Source organism: Parambassis ranga, unplaced genomic scaffold (genome assembly GCF_900634625.1).
Source record: "Parambassis ranga unplaced genomic scaffold, fParRan2.1 scaffold_241_arrow_ctg1, whole genome shotgun sequence".
NCBI lineage: Eukaryota > Metazoa > Chordata > Actinopteri > Ambassidae > Parambassis > Parambassis ranga.
The window spans coordinates 1-13,853 of record NW_021144788.1 but is presented as its reverse complement, the minus strand read 5'-3'; the positions used below and the strand labels follow the sequence as shown (position 1 = coordinate 13,853).

At 43.9% G+C, this 13,853-nt stretch overlaps 3 long non-coding RNA genes across 3 annotated transcripts; all 3 read left to right on the top strand.

Moving 5' to 3' along the window:
* The first annotated feature begins 1,122 nt into the window (after positions 1 to 1,122).
* Positions 1,123 to 2,934, top strand: LOC114430547 (uncharacterized). Its single transcript, XR_003669994.1, has 6 exons — positions 1,123 to 1,433; positions 1,504 to 1,613; positions 1,715 to 1,825; positions 1,929 to 1,988; positions 2,064 to 2,213; positions 2,361 to 2,934. It is a non-coding gene; the product is annotated as an uncharacterized LOC114430547 (long non-coding RNA).
* A 100-nt stretch (positions 2,935 to 3,034) lies between these two features.
* On the top strand, positions 3,035 to 5,551 carry LOC114430549 (uncharacterized). The gene is made up of 7 exons (XR_003669996.1): positions 3,035 to 4,838; positions 4,927 to 4,962; positions 5,037 to 5,088; positions 5,168 to 5,203; positions 5,282 to 5,325; positions 5,405 to 5,456; positions 5,536 to 5,551. It is a non-coding gene; the product is annotated as an uncharacterized LOC114430549 (long non-coding RNA).
* A 111-nt stretch (positions 5,552 to 5,662) lies between these two features.
* On the top strand, positions 5,663 to 6,996 carry LOC114430548 (uncharacterized). The gene is made up of 4 exons (XR_003669995.1): positions 5,663 to 5,695; positions 5,769 to 5,896; positions 5,986 to 6,033; positions 6,125 to 6,996. It is a non-coding gene; the product is annotated as an uncharacterized LOC114430548 (long non-coding RNA).
* Positions 6,997 to 13,853: the final 6,857 nt, after the last annotated feature.

Genomic DNA, 13,853 nt, shown 5'->3' with positions numbered 1-13,853 from the left:
ATGAGTTGAGAGATGAGAGAGTGGCTCGGAGAGTTGAGAGATGAGAGAGTGGCTCGGAGAGTTGAGAGATGAGAGAGTGGCTCGGAGAGTTGAGCGATGACAGAGTGGCTCGGAGAGTTGGCTGGGCCAAGGAAGGACCTGAAGGACCTGGGTTTAATTCTTGTATTTTTTATTTTGTGAACAGTCAAAGTGAAGAGTGAAAAGTGAGTGGAGAAAATGTGCACGCATCTGAAAGAATGGCTCAGAGGGTTAAGTGAGTGGTGTGTTGTTCTGTGGGACTGGGTTCAGTTCCTGTGGCTGCCTGTGTTTTATCTAGTGAAACACTCCAAGTGAAGAGTGAAAGGTTCACTGAGGGGAGGTCCAAATGCCTGAGTGAGTGGTTCAGGTGGTGAAGGGAGTGCTTTGTGCCCTTGAAGAGTCAGGTTTGATTCCTGGAGGGTGAAGAGTGAAGACAGAAGATCCGAAGTCCAGAAGGGCTGGAGGAGAAGAAGGGGGCGTCCTGGCCCCCTGCGTTTTGTGGATTTGTCAACAGTGGGTTATGGAGCCAAAGCTGGTGATAGGTTGAGGTCTGAGTAAATCAAGTTAAAACTGCAAAGATACTATTTAATGAAACATCTCTAATTGTGTTTTTTGGGACAGTGTCATTATTACTAAAGATATGAAATTGCTGTAGTGGCACTGTAACGCAACCACAGAAAAATCATAAGACTGTACTGTAGAAGTGCGGTCTGAAGAACCTAGTGACTAGGCGGCTAGCTGGAATACAAGTCCACAAACAGCTGCTGTGTGTGAATGGAGCTACGTCGTACACTGACTGCTACTATTTGCAGCACTAGCTGATCTGCTAATGTAAATCAAAGAGGTCAAACCTAAAGACTATAAAAATAATGTTCATGTCTGCTCTTGTTCTCAGTCATTAGCCAGAAACTGTGGGCTTCTACTGGTCATTTATATATTGTTTATATGTAAATTAATTGTGTGATTGATGAAGCCAAACAAAAACATCCTGTGGACATTTGACTAAATAAATAAATATATAAAAACACAGTCAGTGTTTAGGAGGTTTGGTGAGAAGGACAGTAGGTGGCGGTAATGCACCTCAAACGTTGGTTGTCACTCTCCATTAAACAGAAGAAGAAGAAGTTCTCAGGAAGTGATAAGTTGGCAGCACATTGGCGCCATTTTGGAGACAACCTGAAGCAGGTGTGGAAGTTCAGCTGCTTGGTCTGATGTACTGGTGGTGTGACGGCAGCTGGCCAGTATCACTGCACGTCACCGCCAGCTCTGGTGTAACATCCACCGAAAGATTAGAGAAAGGGCCCTGGTTCGACCGAAGGAGAAGAGAGAAGGCCTGGTTCCACAGAAAGGCCTGGAAGCAGAGGCAGCGGCCTGCTGCTGGCGGGCACATGGCGCACAGTGAGGAGCTGCAGCAGGTGCTGTTGGCTTGTTTGAGTTTACAGTGAAGATGAAGACACAAGTTGATGAATGTTGTTTTGTCTTTAGAAGCCAGAGCAGGTGCTTCCACCCTGTGAATGGCTGCAGATCATCTGGACTTCATTACAGAGTCCCTGAGATAAAAGGGAAGCATTATTGTCTGTGTTCAACAATAAGTGGTAAATTCAAACGCTTCATAAATATCAGTGTGAAGTCAACGCTTCATAAATATCAGTGTGAAGTTAATGCTTCCAAACTAACAAAGCTTGTCTCCATGTAGTGGTGAACAGGAGACAGTTGAAGACACACAGCTGAAAGCAGTGATAATCAGAGCACATGGAGCTCAGGAACAATGCACAGACTGCAGAGGATCCAGGCTGTCTGAGGACAGGTGCTGTCTGCTTGTGAATTTACAATGAAGTCATGAAGTGTGTTTTTTTTAAAGTTGAATTTAGTTGTAAATTGTGTCATCACGTCTGATTTTCCCTCTTCAGGCCTTGAAGGCCTTCCTTGGTGCTTTCTGGGAGACGTTGCAGTGGATTGAACTCGACAAGGTGAGTGGATGTTTCCTGGCTGCTTCACAGCTGATGGTAGGACACACCAACCTGAAGACTCTGCTGTTTTTCCAGCTGCTGTCCTGTGAAGAGGTCCCTGACTGCAGCATGGCCTGCCTGGCAGATAAAGCATGTTCTTTGGCGGATGATTAGCGCTCAGACAAAAGTAGCATCTTGCGAGGAGGAACAGTGGCAACGTCAGGCGTGTTGGCCTGGTCCTCAACTGTGAGTACTTCCGAGGCCTACAGCTACATCTGCACCATCAGCGTTTGGTTTTACTCATGTTGCCCTCATGTCTGCAGTGTTTTAACTCTGCATTGCAGATCATGTGTTATATTTGGTGTTAAACATGGTCCATCTTGTCCTCCTCAGCTGACGACCACATCACAGCACCAGCGCCTCCAGTGCCTCTGCCTGCACCTGGTCATCCACCAGCCAGGCCCCGCCTGTGGTCTGAGGAGACGTCTTCATGTCCCGCTGTGTCAGGTCATCGGTTTTCTTGTTATTTCTGTATGGCATGGTGTTTTTTCACCTCATATTTTCTCCCCTCACGCAGGCGGTATAGTGTAGTGATAAAAATTCTATTATTCATAGTATAATTAAATAAACTAACATAGATACATAAACTAAGATACATAGATAAATAAGACTACATAGATAAATAAATTAAAAGTAGTGTTCGTAGTGGAAAGGCACGACAAATAAATTAGGTTAACCTAAATTATTATGTCAGTAGACGACTAAAATAGGCTCAATAAAAAAAAAAATATAAAATAGATGTTTAAATAGAGTCAGGGTTGCTAGCTATAATAACTATAATATATAGATTTATATATAATATAAAATTAGTATTGGAGTGTTAAGGTAGGATTAAGTAAGATTAAATTAGTGTTTAGTGACGACAGGTGTGTAGGAGGTTGTGGTTGTTGTTTAGGGGGTGTGTGGATGCCGGCATCTGGTTAGTGTTGTTGTTGTGGTGGTTCTGTGTTGTGGGTCCTGCTCAAGGTTTCTTCCTCTTAAAGGGAGTTTTTCCTTGCCACAGTGCTCTTAGGGGGGTTCCTGTGAAGCGCTTTGAGACAATGTCTGATTGTAATATGCGCTATATAAATAAAACTGAATTGAATTGAATTGGGTTTGTTGTGTCTTACCATGGTGGTTTTTGGTGGATTGGATTGGTTTGATGGATTGGTTTGATGGATTGGTTTGATGGATTGGTTTGATGGATTGGTTTGATGGATTGGTTTGATGGATTGGGTTTGATTGATGGTTTTTTTTTTGTTGACTGTGAATGGTCAACACCCAAAGGGGGAATGAATAGTGTGATGCTACAACAGTGGCAGCGTTGACCAGTTTTGAAACGCTGAAATGAAAATGTTGACAGCAAAGCACACGTGACAAATGAATCCACGTGGACAGAAAATCAAAAGAAATGGATCAACTTTGCATTGAATGGAACAGCTCATGACTCCTTAAAGGAAGAAGCATTGTGAGGATCTCTGAAGAGTTGAAGACAAGAAGAAGAAATGATCCATGCTTTCAGCAACTGCGTCAGAACCTGGACAAACCTTCTGGATCAAACACTCAGTGTGTGCCACATCAACATGACGACGAGCAGCGTCACAGCAATGTCCAATCAATCAGCAATTGTTGTGGAAACTTGAAGTCCATTTCTGAGGAGATGGGGAGACAGGCGTTTAATACGTCTGCAGGACAGGTGCTCCTGAACTGCTGTAGGAGCTTTGGGAGGCGTTAGCTTGGAAATAGGACAATGTAGGGCAGAATAAGCAAACGAATGATAGTGTAGAAGAGGAAGGAGTTAAATTAAACCATTAGGTGCTGTGACAGGAAGCATATAAAATAGGACAAACATTCGTCGTTATCTAGCCAAAAATCCAATAAAACGTGATGTGATTAAGTAGGCGTTTAAAGTCTGTGCTTCGTTACCACGTGCTAGCAGCATAGTAAGAAAAGGACGTCAGGAGAACATGGCCTAGACCTTATTTACTAGTAGATCAAATTTATAATATATATAACTTTAATGGCTAAGTAGGGTAGGAGAGAGTTAGTAGTTATAAGTAACATTAGGGATGCAGACGTTATGTTAGCTGGTAGCTAGTGGTTGTAGGAGCTCTTGGTGCTGGGCATTTGGTTTGTTGTGATGATTGTAGGTGGGTTGTTGACGATGGGCTAGTTGTTGGTCTTGTGGAGTTGTTTGGTGTAAAATGCCCAGAGTAGTTGTTTAGTGTAATAAATAGGACAGGATACCAGGCAAACTAGTCAAAGCGGTAGTGTAGAGGCTAGAATTAATGGCCCAAACCTGGCGTCCTGAAAGTGAAGTTTATATGTTGCGTATATCACCTTATATGGTGGCAAAACGAGTTCGTTAAGTAGCACGTGCATCGTTGGTGTTTTAACAGAGCGTAACAAAAATAGTTGTTTAGGTTAATTTGGAGAATCTTCATCAACAGCAAGAGTAGTTAATAGACGTGAGACAGATTAAAGTGTCGGTGTCTAAACTAGGCAGCAAATGAAATAGAATATGTTAAAGGAGAGGTGAAGTGTCAGTGTTCCCTTTAACTGTAAAATATGTCAAGTAGTTGTAGCGTACAAAGGTAAATTCTTAGAACAAACTATGCTTCCTAAAAAAAGGTGTAGCTGTAGAGCGCGTAAAGAAAGTCTAATTCAAACTTAGGAAAGTGTAGGGTCACTTTTCACTTTGATGTAGGCAGCTAGGTAGCACAGCCACTATGGGCTTTTTGGTTGTTGGAGGAAATATGAGTGCGTTCATGGCTCTTTTGTTCTTCACAGAACCGCTGATGTCACCTGGAAAGCCGGATTTCTGCAGGGAAGGTAACGTGTCTGCAACTGTTCTCTACACATGCTAGTGAGCATGCCTGTGAAGATGCCTGCTTACCACTCTGACTTTATTGTTCCGCAGACCCGCTGAGTGGACACCTGGATGTCTGCAAGTGAGGTAATATGTCTGCAACTGAATACATCCTTCCAGTGAAGATGCTTGCTTACCACTGTGTTTTATTATGTTTTTAGCTGCACAGGACCACTGATTCGTCACCTGAGAGGTGGAATTCCTGCGAGTATGGTAGTATATTTGCAACTCATGTTAACACATCCTTCCAGTGAAGATGCTTGCTTATCACTCTGACTTTATTGTTCCACAGAACCGCTGAGTGGACACCTGGATGTCTGCAAGTGAGGTAATATGTCAGCAACTTGTTAACACATCCTGCCAGTGAAGACACTTACCATGATGCTGTGGCTCTTTTGCTTTGCAGGAGCAGAGATTCGTCACCTGGGAGGCTGGATTTCTGCGAGCAAGGTAGTGTGTTTGCAAGTCATCATAACACATCCTTCCAGTGAAGATGCTTGCTTACCAATCTGTTTTATTATGTTTTTAGCTGCACAGGACCACTGATTCGTCACCTGAGAGGTGGAATTCCTGCGAGTATGGTAGTATATTTGCAACTCATGTTAACACATCCTTCCAGTGAAGACGCTTGCTTACCAGTCTGATTTTATTGTTCGGCAGAACCGCTGAGTGGACACCTGGATGTCTGCAAGTGAGGTAATATGTCAGCAACTTGTTAACACATCCTTCCAGTGAAGACACTTACCATGCTGCTGTGATGTTTTTATTTTTTGGCTTCGCAGGACCACTGATTCAGTGAAGGCTGGATTTCTGCAGTAAGGTAGCGTGTTTGCTAGTCATCTTAACACGTCCTTTCAGTGAACATTATTCCTTAGCACTTTTTTTCTTCACAGGACCACTGATTCATCACACTGAAGGGTGGATTTCTGCCGGTGAGATGATGTGTCTGCAACTCATCGTAGTACATCCTACCAGTGAAGATGGGTGCAATACTGCTGTGTGACTTTAGAAGCCCGGATGTGTAGGTATTCAGTCTGCAAGTCATGGTAACACATCCTACCCGAGCAGCTTACTTACAATATTTGCTTTGTGACCGCTTTGTCCCCGTAGGCCTCGAAGAAATGCTGAAGGACTCGGTGGCCTCTGCAGTTCAACCAGGTGCGATGAACTCCCCGTCACAGATTGTCACCAATGGCAATTAACCAAAGGAAGGTTACTGTCCTAATATGGTCTGTCCTCTCCTCCGCAGATGAAGAGCACCTTGAAGCATCTGCACATCGTGGCCTCTGCCTGTCTTGCTTTAGTGTTCTCTCTCAGACCGCACCAACAGTCTATTGCAGATGTGGAGGTACTGTAAAACCTTGTGAAACTGTAGGTATTTAACTTGTGTGTTTTTCTGGTGTTTTTTTTTAAATGCAGAAATTGTTTTGAAATGTCAGAGGACTTGTTTTAGGTTTGGCCGAACACTCAAGTAGAGTGTTTTGCCCTGTCTCCGGAACCCCAATGGACAGGATTTCAAATGACTCTCCGGGTTGGAAATCTCACCAAGACTTTGGCTCCGGATGGATTCGGCGTGCACCAACGTGCCCTGACTGTTTGACTGACTGAGGGTCTGGGTGGTATTGTGTTGTGCAATGTAGGGTCAAGGTTGTGGATGTTGTAGCTTAGATCCTAGAATGCCGGCATGTTGTTAGTTGGAGTTGAGCTTGTGGATTAGTCGATTAGTTTTGTGGTGGTTGAGGTGTGGTTTGGGTGACTTGACCGGGACTAAGAGCACACACAACAACCAAAAAAGGAGCAAGGAATGCCAAATGTGTCGCACAACAGGCACCAAGGATTTCTCAATGTAACATATGCGTGGAAACGGTTACAGCAAGGAGACAGTGTGGACAAATGAAATACAAACATACTCAAACACGGTGTTGGAACAGAGCAGCACATGACTGCTAAAGTAAAGAGCAAGGATGGAAAAACGCACAGTGGCAACAACAAATGAGCAATGCTATCAGCAAACACATTCAAACCCGGATCAAAGCTGTGGACCTGGGAAATCAATCAGTGGCATTTCAAACCAACAATGAAGGTGTCATGGCAATGTTTTAATCAAGTACTTGCACAAGGGAATGGTGGAAATGCAAGTACAGTTTCTGTGACCAACATGATATTCAAATGTGCTTTCAGCACTTTCAGAACGGTCCCTTTATACCAATGATGGGGGAGGGGGATGTGGGAAATGAATGTAATGTGTGTCATGGTGCGGCAAATTGCTGCTGGGTTGTCAACAAAGGTTTTGCGCTGCCTTTCACCTGGACAGGTGAGGGGGGGTCGTTGCTTGAAAAGGACAAAGATCCTTTTCTGGTCCCACCCCTTGCGTTTTGTGGTGTCATTGCATCGCATGGTCACGTCATTCCAGAAACCTGTGCTTTTTCTCTCTGTTTCTGTTGCTTATCTGTCAGGTACCCACTGCCACCCCAACTCCACCTAACACTGGGGTGGTGGGGGGTGGAGCAAAGACCAGAATCTGAGCTGGGGGACAAAAGTTGACCTGCTTGTTTTTTTGGTCAATAAATGTGTATTCCACATTTCCACAGCTTGTACTGGAAGTGTCCCTACTCTGCTAACCCTAACCCTTTAATCCCGTTTGTCATTGTCATGTTAACCTTGTTTAATAATGGTCTTCTGTACCAGAGGGGTGGTCTTGACCTGGACAGTTTTGGCCAGACTTGCGTCACCACAAACCCAAACATGCTTTTTGTAATGGATCCATTTCAGTCAATACAGCCGTGTCCAGAATGCAGAAATGAGCACGACATGTTTGACAATTGGGGCGCGCCGTTGACGAGGAATGGTGAGTGGAGCAAGCGAAGTGTATTTTTAAATGCAGTGTGTGTTTGAGTTGGCGATTCACTGACATGTTTGTCTCTTGTCTTCCAGATGGTCCGGTGACGTCACTCCCCGGCATCGCTGTGTTCCGGCCTGCGACCTTTTGTTTATTTTTGTCAATGCCATGTTGTGAAATGACTGAATAAAAGTTGTTGATGGAAGTTTTTGTGGTTTGCTCATATTTGTGAGTTTGGAACATTGGAATGTGTTTTGATAAAGACAGATTTGATGTTTACACAATTGCATGTGTTATATTTTTGTGTGTTTTACACAGGGACTGGAGGATCTGGAGTGGGTGGTTGTGTCCTGCCAAACAGTGCCCTGGTTTCCCCTTAATGTCAAAGCCTTGGTATTGTAGTCAATAAATTGTCCCACACAATGTTGCGTTTGTCTACAGTTGAGTGACATTGTTGTGATAAGGTGGCTTTAAAAAGTACAAGCAAGCTGTGTCATTAGAGGTTGTGCGCACGTTTTGAGTGTGTGAATCATGCCACGTTGTCAAGTTACAATTATTACATACAATCTGTATTTGAATCCAAAAACTCTGCCATTGCTCATCATAACAGTCATGCCAGTGGGTGCAGTCCAGCCACGCTGACGTCTCCGAAATGGTAAATGTTTGAAATGCATTGTGTGTTCATCAGTTAAATACATGATGTATTGCTGCCATGGAAAGCCAACTACTTGATGAATCCTTTGACAGATGTGATTCCAAAGAGGTACGATGGTGAAGCTGATTTTGTTTCACTGTGTCCACAGGCCCGCGTGTCATCAGATGTCGATGCAGAACTGCAGTCTGGACCTGTGAGACGGCTAGAGTTGTCCTGTCTTCCCGTCAGCAGGAGGGATTCTGGTAAAGGTTGATGACACTATTATTGGTCTTATTGAGGTAATGGCATTAGTGGCATCGATGTAATCATGTAGAATGTGATTTGTGTAGCATGTTGTGCGTGAAAAGTTGTTTTAAAGAAACCCAGAGCCTCACCCCCAGATAGAAAGTCCCTTTTAATGTGAAGAAACCTTCACACTCTTGGTCGTCGAGCACTGTAGGCTGAACCAGCATGCTAGCGTGCTCTGCAGTGTAGAAGATTGAGTGTTTTTGGGTGATGTGAAAGGAAAGTTTTCAGATTTGTATCTTGTGCAAGACATGTTGTTGTTGTTGTGCTTTACTTTGCCAGATTAATTAGTTGTGTAAGGGTGTTGTAGGCTAGTTTGTATGTACTCAGATAGCCACTGTAGCCTCGCAGGAATGCCGTCATGTGGTAGAAGTATGTCAGATAAGTTGGACACTGCAAGTGTTGTGCATGAAAGTAGCATTGATAATTGTAAGAGTGTTGTTTGTTTTTTGTATGCTTGTCTGCACAGAGGCATGTAGCAATTACAGGCCGATTTGACCTGATGTTTAAATTGCGTTAGACTGAAGATGAACATTGTGCCAAAAAGAGCCTAACCAAAAAAGTTGCAATCCAAAGATCCTAAAGTTAACTTGAGTTTGAGTAGTATTGGGGCTACTTTGGTGTACTGGTGGAACCAGGGAACAGACTATGGCCAGAAGCAGGGTCAGTTGCCTCAAAATGCTCTCTTGAATGCAGCATTTCCTTGCAGATGAATGATCGAAGCTGTAGGTGTCCTGCATGAGTCAGCTCTTGTGAAAATTCTTGGACTTGTCTGATGAGGTCTGATGAGGAAAGGATTCTGGATTAGGAGGAGGAGCTGCTGCCAGAGGCAGAAAGTGTTGAACTTTTTGGTGAAGTTTCCAATCAGCTTGTAGTTTTGTGAAGTGCTCATATTCTCCCTGAAGACTTTAGGAGGTCCAGCCTCCTCTTGAAAGAGCGAACACCGACTGCAGCTTTAAATGAAGCTCATTATGACGTGATGTGACGTAATGTCCGTCAAAAAGGCAGTGCTCATCGTGCAGATAAAGCGAAAGCTGTGTTGCTCTCTGACTCGAGACCAGTGCATTTCCTTTACTCAGCCACCCCACATTGTTGCTCAAGTAGCAGGTCATTGGCATTTGCCTCAACATGTTCCAGGTTCTCTCAGGAGGCGATGCTACTCCTTCATCCGGGGTATAGCCCCCTCTCTTTTCCAGTGGGGTTACACCCAGCAGGTGCTCACTGAGGTCCTTCTTATCTGGACAGACATGGTGAACAGCTGCATCAAGCTGTGCCAGTACAGAACCTGCTCATATTTCAGATTTGTAGGTTTCTGTTGAACCTGCCATTGGAATGTGTAAATGTATGCCTGGTGAGTCTGGATGTGTCATATTGGGCTTGTAGTATCGTCAGCTCGGACTTCAGGGGAAAACACCACGGGTCTCATTTGACAGCTGTAACTAACAAGGATGCAAAATAAAGAATCACACAGTGACCTGCATCCCTACCTCAGAAGCCAAAGAGATGGCACACTGAAGGAAAGAACCAACCTCATGCCGGACCACAGCTGCGACCTGCCGGACCTCTGCCTGAACACCACTTGCTTCCAGTACAATGGGATCACCTGTCTCCAATTGTGGCTAATCTGTACATAGAAGAAGTGGAGAGAAGAGTTCCTGTTGATACCTGGGTTAAAGACCCATGAATCGGAACGGTTCACAGAACACATCAACTCAGTGGACTTCAACATGAAGGTCACAATCTGGCTCTCTTGAAGGAAATTCTGCAGATGCTTTGCTTTAATCTTCAATCTCTTGCTTTAATCTGGCCCTTTTTTCTCCAAACTTTTGGACCTTGAGTCCTGAATGAAAGGCACGCTTGACTTTGTATGTTGGCTCAGGCTTATGAGCGGCCTTTATTTATTGATTTGTTTATTTATTGATTTATTTATGTATTTATAAATAAATCAATAAATATTTATAAATATGCCAGAGTTAGGCAAAGGGCTATTTTTCATTTGTTGGTGAAACCCGAGGATGTGAACAGCTGGAAGCCACCTCCTGGATGTGTCTGAATGTGACTCCTGGCTCATTTAAGTGGATCAAATGCGGATCTCTGCCTGAATATTATTAAGTGACATTAACCGATATGCCCTGGACACAGCGCTCCTTAGCTATGAACTGTTGCATGTGGAGGGGTTCAGTGACGGTCCTCTGGCCAGTTGTCATGTCTGCAGCGTTGCTCATATTGAATCAATGTAATGAACATCTGTGCAGGTGTTTTGAGTTGAGTGTTTCACTGTGGTCATCATTTGGATTTTGTTTTGTGCAGTGTTGCATGTTTTTTAGCAGCGCATAGTCTTCTGTGTCCTGTTTCGTTCTTGCATCCTGATTGGTTGATAATGGTCTATGAGGGATCACTGTAGTCTAATTTTGTTCAATTCCTGAGTGTATAATATGTGGAATGGAATGGACTGTTTTTGACATTGTAAGTTTTAGGAGAGGGATATATATATACACACATACATACATATGTGTATGTAAGGGAGTGTTTCTTGTCGCTGTAGGTCAGGGGTTGTGGCTCTGGGTGTGTGAAGTGCTTTGAGACGGTTGAGATTGTGAGACGTGCTGTTGAATTGAAACAGAATTGAACTGAATGTGTTTTTTTATGTCGGCTAAGGAGAAGGAGATGACGGAGCGTCACAGTGGTGTCAGCCTAACAGAAATGGTGGAAATGTAAGCATGACTGCAGGTATGTGTTTTTTCTGTATGTTGTCTAGTCGGACAGAATTGGAAGTCTAAAGTTTATGTCTTGTTGTGTTTTTACCGTAGGCCCTGGTCCCGGCCCTGGTCCCAGTGTGAGGAGCCACAGCAGCTGTCAATCAGGTGATGTTTGTCCTGGTGTGTGTGTTGTGTTGCCAGTTAGTGCTCAGTAGTCAGAGATTTTGATTGTGCATGAGTGTCGTTACTTTGAACCACTGTGTCCTCCGAGGGGGTCAGTACTACTTCCTCGTGTGCAGACATTGTCCATATTTTTCCAGGTCAAATTCAGTGAGTAATGATAGAACAGAACGAGTCAGTATGTGTATGTACAATCTCCGTATACATACAACAGATCCATGCTCAGGACGATGCTCTCCACAGACAGACCTGCATTTTCCTCTCTTTGTGACATAAACAGGAAAATAATGGGCAACAGAGAACAATGTTCACACACACACACACACACACACACACATAGCCTTTACATATTTATGCATTTTTATGACACCACGCTGCACAGGGAGAGACACGCTGAAATATATGATGTCCTCATCTTTTGCGAACATGCAGGGACGACAGTGACTACAAACACAGCATCACTTTTAACTGATATGTACACCAAGACGAGAGGCAGTGCTGCTAGCATCTGCTAGCTGGACAGAGGCTAACATTTCAAACGAGTGACTTGAGACAGAACACTGACCGAGGCTAACGTTACCTTAGAGTCAACTTGCAGCAGCCCGAACATCTCTGCTTCCACGGTCGGTGTAAATGTTCTGTCAGCTCTCTCTGACATTACTCTGCCTTCAAAGTGCAGCTATGACCGACAGTCTGTCTGTTGTTGTTTTTAAACGTAACGTTACTGCATGAATCCTGACTTTCAGCCAGGTAAATAGCTACATGTGCTGCGTGTTGTATGTAGCCCTCAGACACTCCACACAGGCCCCAACAGATGGCGCTGCTCCGGTGTAGGTGACAGTGAGGAACGGTGCCGTTGCTCTGTTGCGGGTGGGCGGGTCCTGACGTTTTCCTTTGGATATAGACAATTACATTGAGTTCTGTAGAAGCAATTTATTATTGACGTTCAGTCAAATCTGTTTTAATATTAAGCTGCCAAAACATTCACACTTTTTACTCGTGTGCCACTTCAATAAATTCAGAAAGAAAAGGGAATGAACTTACTGGAAGAAATATACTTTATAAGATAAAGTCCTACAGACGACACCATTGAAGGGCTTTTTACAGTGTAGGCAGCTGGTGTGCATGTTAGAATCAGACAGACCGGACCAAAGCAGCAGTACAGCTTCAGGCAGCCTTAAACATAGTGTGTAGAGGCTGACGTGGCCTCAGCACAGGACATGTTTTAGCATAGCTGAGCTGCTGTAATGTTACTGTTGCTGTTAGACGTGCTTTGAGGTAGCTGACACTGTTAGCAGTGTTATTTAAATGAAGTGGAAATGAGTTGAATGTGTTTTTGTGTAGGTCCTGGAGAAGAAGAAGATCCAGCTTCCCAGTGAGTGAAGTGTACGCAGTGAATCAGCAGTGATGCAGGTGTGTGCGGTTTGAGTATGTTGTGTAACTGAGTAGAACTGTCGTCCTGACGTCCCACAGTGAATGTGTCGTTGTTGTGTTTATGCCACAGGCCCTGTGTGTGATGATACCAGAAGCTCGACAGCCAGCGTCAGGACACACAGCAGCTGACCCTCAGGTCACGGTTTGTCAGTGTCAGTGTGTCGTGGTGCAAAATATTTCCCATTCACAAATAGTGAATAGTTAATAAATGTCCAAAGGTCTTAGAAGCTGATGTGATGAAGACATAGTCATAAAGATTTTGAAGTGTGCAGTTGTCTTTGTGTGTGTGGAGAGGGAGGCAGTGAGTTGGGTCACTGTGTGTTCATTTTGCACGGTGTTGGAGCCAGATGAATTTAGAAGAGACGTAAATATGTTTACAGAGTTTATGTTGCTACTGATCAGATTATGAAGAGAATTGTTTTTATGGATAGAATGTACGGGTTGTGTAGAACTCAACATTAAACAGGACAAATAAGTTCAGAGAGTTCAGTTGTGATTAACATGGTATGTATGTATGCAGGATGTAGATATGCATATATATACATATACATATGTATATATATGCATGAAGTGTTAAAGTTTATGTCTTTGTGTCGTAGGCCCGGGTTGTTATGGTAACAGAAGTGTGACAGCCAGCGTCAGCAGCTGTGGGTCAGGTAAGGGATTGTCATTGTTGTGTTGTGTTCAGTCCTTAGAGATGATTTGTGATGTGTTATGTAATGTGTGTACATTTGTGCAGATGTAGGAGTGAAGAGCTTGATCATCTTCATCTCTTATCTTCAGCACTGGACCGCGCCTGGGTTGTGTTTGTCATCAATGTAAGTGTTGTGTTTGTCGCTGCTGAATAACTGTGTTGTTGGTTTGTTGGGTGTTGGGATGTGGGCGG